Source organism: Vespa crabro, chromosome 9 (assembly GCF_910589235.1).
Source record: "Vespa crabro chromosome 9, iyVesCrab1.2, whole genome shotgun sequence".
NCBI classification, from domain to species: Eukaryota; Metazoa; Arthropoda; class Insecta; order Hymenoptera; family Vespidae; genus Vespa; species Vespa crabro.
The window spans coordinates 2,807,501-2,812,500 of record NC_060963.1 but is presented as its reverse complement, the minus strand read 5'-3'; the positions used below and the strand labels follow the sequence as shown (position 1 = coordinate 2,812,500).

At 37.4% G+C, this 5,000-nt stretch overlaps 1 protein-coding gene across 1 annotated transcript in view; it reads left to right on the top strand.

Annotated features, from left to right (window-relative positions):
- The first annotated feature begins 4,301 nt into the window (after positions 1-4,301).
- Positions 4,302-5,000, top strand: part of LOC124426621 (pituitary homeobox x) — a 31,072-nt gene continuing 30,373 nt past the window's right edge. Inside the window, exon 1 of the mRNA XM_046968528.1 lies at positions 4,302-4,327. The gene's annotated coding sequence lies outside the window, so the exon portion shown is untranslated. The remainder of the gene's footprint in view (positions 4,328-5,000) is intronic.

The following is a 5,000-nucleotide window of genomic DNA, read 5'->3' as shown; positions in this document are numbered from 1 at the left end:
GTGACTACTACCGAAGGGTTGCGTCTATGTACAGCTCACAGGTCTCGTGTTCACCCCTCCAGAGGGTGAAAAGAGGGCTGCCCGAGTTTCTAACAAGCTTCACTCTCTCTCTCTCTTTCTCTTTCTCTCCCTCTCTCTTTCTCGTTCTCTCTCTCTCTCTCTCTCTCTCTCTCTCTCTCGTTCTCTCTATCTATCTATCTCTTTCTTTTTCTCTTTTCCCTTCTAGGTACCTATCTACCTATCTACCTACCTACCTACCTACCTACCTATCTACCTACCTACCTACCTACCTACCTCGGCGACGGCTTCTCGACGACTTTATGCCTCATAAAAATGATATAAAATTTGTAAAGACGGAACGGCACGTTACGAGAGAGCGAACGGCTTCGCCTTCTATGGAGTGGAGCAGACGAGAGGAAAGAGAGAGTGAAAGAGAGAGAGAGAGAGAGAGAGAGAGAGAGAGAGAAAGGGAACGAAATCGAACTTAGGAAAATCCCTTTGTAGGTATAGTACATAGGTACCTACTCATACTACATCTCTTGCTCAAAGTCGAGATGATTTTCACGATAGGGAAGATAAACTTTCATAAAAAGAGAAAGAGAATTGATCAAATTCTTTTGAAAGTGGACGTAAGATAAGTACACCACCTATTTATATGCGTACATGTATACGTGGATACATACATACATATGGACGTTTTAAATGTATTAGGTATACGTTGTGGTAGTTGATAATAAGACGAAAAGACGTTCGAGATTTCGATCGCATCTATTGTTTGTGTTTTATGTATCTTTCCTTTTTTTTTTTTCTTTTTTATTTTTGACTTCTCGTCAGTTTTGAAAGAAAGAGAGAAGAACGCACAGAGATACCAATGACTCATGCCGCGTTCGATAGAGGACAAAGCGTATTGGAGTTATAAATTATAACTGTACGTATGTCGCTTTATTGCGTAGAAGATTGTTAATCTATCGATCACGATTTTTCCTCTCTCTCTCTCTCTCTCTCTTTCTCTCTTGGCTCTTTTTTTAAGGGAGTTTTTCAATTATATACGATAAGCGTCGTCGTTCGTTCTCTCAAGACTTTCATATCTTTTAATTAAGCTTTGTAAGTAGGTATGTACTAGGTATGTAAGTATGTAAGTAGGAAGGAAGATAGGTAGGTAGGTAGGTAGGTAGATAGGTAGGTAGGTATATGGATACTTAGATCGACTTAGTTGTTTCTTTTGTTTTAATTATTTTTCTCTTTTGTTTTATATTCCTATTTTTATTTACTTATTTATTTATTTATTTTTTTTTTTTTTTAATTCTTTTCTTTCGAAGAGAGACTGGGATGATAGGGGATGGGGAATAGGTAAGTAGATAGATAGGCAGTTCTGATATTATACTCAGGAGGACACTACAAAGAGATAAGGGATGCGGTCACGTCGCGAGATTAGCGTGCAATAAAATGTCGTAAGATTGATGTCGTACCAAGAAAACGATAAAAGTATTGACGACTAAATCGGTTTCTTTTAACATGCGTCGGTTTGTTAACACAATTCTTTGTTAACGAAAAAGAAATTTCAGCTTGACTTTGAGTTGAAAGAGAGAGTAAAAGAATGAGAGAGAGAGAGGACAGGTACAAAGGAACCTTATCTTTTTTTCTCTCTCTATTCCATCACCGATAGGAATCTCTCTTTCTCTTCCTCTCTCTCTCTCTCTCTCTCTCTCTCTCTCGAAAACGATATTACGAACGAATATATCGATTGTTTGCGCGCGGTTTTACTATCGCTAATAAAACACGACACGGCGAGTCGTGTCGGCGAGTCGAGGCGATTGATCTTTTAGCCCCCATAGAAATAGTTCTTAGGAGGGATAACGTTCTTTTATGTTAGCCGATCAGATCCTTTCGATACGTTGGATGTAACATTTTTTTTTTGTTTTTCCGCAAAAATAAAAAATAAAAAAAATAAAAAAGGAAGGGAAAAAGAAATTAGCAGAATAAATAAGATGAAGGAAGCGTAGAAAAAAAAGAGGTGTGTTTTTTTATATGTACATATATGTGGAGAAAGAGAGAGAGAGAGAGAGAGAGAGAGAGAGAGAGAGAGAGAGAGATGGAGAGATAGAGATAGAGTAAAAGAAAGAGAGAGATAGAAACAACTAACAAAAAGGAAAATAGTATGGTAAAGTCTCAATACCAAAAAGAAAAGAAAAGAAGAAGACGAAGAAGAAGAAGAAGAAGGAAAAGAAGAAGAAACTCGTGCGACGGCCAATGTAGAAGTTTTACGAGCCATTTTGTAAAGTCCGTGGCGCCGAGCTCGCGAAATGGCCGCTCGTTTTGGTGTCTCACTTAAACATCCGCGTACGTATGTAGGTACGTACAACATAGCTATTCGCGCGTATCTCAGTGCTAAACGCGCGAGCACAGTTCGTATCTGATAAACGTCTGTCTTATCCTTTTATGGCAGCCAAGTAATAACTTAGTTTATGGATAATACCCCGTCGATGTCGAGCAAACGGCGAGTATAAATAACGATATATATGTGGTTGTATGCACATAGTTACACTTTCACAAACACGCGTAACCAAAGTGACGTTACGGGCAATTAGAATTTCGAAAGTTAATTAGATACCGTAGTCGAGGAATTAACTCGTCGTAAAAGCAATCTCGTCGCTTATTTTTTTTTTCTTATTTTTTTTCCCCTTTTTTCTTCTTCTTTTTTTTTTTCCATCGTTCTCGTCGTCGTCGTCGTCGTCGTCGTCGTCTATTTTTCCTTCTCCTTCTCCATCTACTTCTACTTCTACTTCTACTTCTTCTTCTTTTTCTTCTTCTTCTTCATCATCATCATCATCATCATCATCATTTTCTTTTACGTTTCAACACGACGAGATGTATGTATGCACGCATATACATATATCTATCTTATGTATTTACATTGAGATAAATATATGCATGGATATCTATACGTAATTATATAAACGTGTCGGAGATTGTCACGTAACTACTTAAATATACTTATAACTACTTAAATATTTTAGGATATCTAGAGGAAGAATTTATTAAGAATGAGCAAGCACGATAGAGATTACCTATTTAATTTTCATTCTTCGACGTTGTCAATATCCTTCGGATCTATCAAAGACGACAATTGAATAACTATTTGCTTAGATAGTTAGTTATTAAGTTTTTAAATTGATTACGCCTAGATACTCGCGTAGATTATAACGATCTATAAATAAATTATCTCTCAACGGATAATATTTACAATGTATGATCCAAATCGCGAAGTAGCATGTATAACATAAATAAGTATATATATATATATATATATATATATATATATATATATATATATATATACATCTCTCTCTCTTTCTTTCTCTCTTTCTTATGGAGATTTTCTCTATAGTAAAAGTCACTAGTAATATGAAGGAACCAAAAGAGCACGTAATCCCTCGATCAACGAATTACGTTAACTATGAGATCGTATTAGATCGACTACGATATATATATATATATATATGTATATATATATATCTATATACATACATACATACATACATACATACATATACATATATATATATATACATATATATATCTGTCTTTCACTCTCTTTTAGGGATAAAGGAAGAGCATATAACGCGCATAGTCGTGGCTGCATCGAGAGCTTCAAAAATCAGGAAACACACCCGGGACTCTTCTATCTCTTCCTCACCCTCTCTCTATGTATCTCTCTCTTTTTCTCTCTCTCTTTCTCTCTCCCTTCTCTCTCTCTCTCTCTCTCTCTCTCTGGCTCTCTTTTTCTCTCTTGCTCTCTTGCTCTATCTCCCTTCCACTTCACCTCCCCTCTCCAGGAGCAAGTTGTCACGTATAGAACGTTCCACCACCCCACTCTCGTGATGCGCGCGGGGAAGTCAAACGCACACAGACGCCCATAGCAAGTCGTCGGTAGGCGTGGCCATCCTTGTCATTTGTCTCTTCTTTCCCCGGTGCGTTAGGGGGATCCTCGGGATGGCGCTTCGTTTCTCGGGCTTGACGTATGTACTACCGCCACGTTTCTCTATCTCTTTTTCTCTATCTCTCTCTCTCTCTCTCTATCTCTCTCTCTCTCTGTCTGTCTGTCTATCTTTCTCTCCTTCTCTCTCTCTCTCTCTCTTTTTAGCTACCGTCAAACGTTTGCTTCTCTTTCTCTTTTTCTTTCTTCTTCTTCTCTTCCTCTTCCTCCTACTTCTCTTCCACCTCCTCCACCTCCTCTACCTCCTCCTCCTCCTCCTCCTCCTCCTTCTTCTCAAACACGGCGAGTGCTTTTACCGAAGCGAACGTGCTTTCGTTTTAGGATACATGGGTATGTATGTTTATGTGTCGGGTGTCCGACAATGGTAGATAGACAGAGAGAGAGATAGAGAGAAAGAGAGAGGGAGAGAAAGAGGGAGGATGAACAGGCCAACGAGCCTGTTATATGCCTTTTTGATATTATTATCCTTGAGAGCGTGTCATCATCGATTCGCTCCTCTCTCTCTCTCTCTCTCTCTCTCTCTCTCTCTCACCCTCCTCGTTGTTTCTTTTTTCATTCCTTTTCTTTTTTCCTTTACTCTTGTTTACTTCGTCTTTCTTTTTCCTTTGATATAATTCTTTTTCCTCTTTCTCTCTTTCTTCTTTTTTTTTATTTTCCCTTTTTTTCTTTTTTTCTTTCTTTTTTTCGTTTTTTTATCGTCACAATACTCCCAACATGTTTTCGTATATACATGTAACATCGTCTTTCGTAAATGTTTTACGAAAAGTGTACTGTATTAAGCAACAGCGCTCTATTAAGATCTTGTAAGAAATCTTGAATCGAAAGGGATTGTATATTTTCTTTTTTTTTTTGTCGCCATATATAAACAGTTTAGTAGATAGATAGACGTGTGTTATATATGTGTATTTACGACTCGTAATAATAAAGAAGAGAAAAAAAAGAAGAGAAAGAAAAGGAAGAAACGAAAACGTTAGAAGAAAAGGAGAAAAAAAAAAGAAAAAGA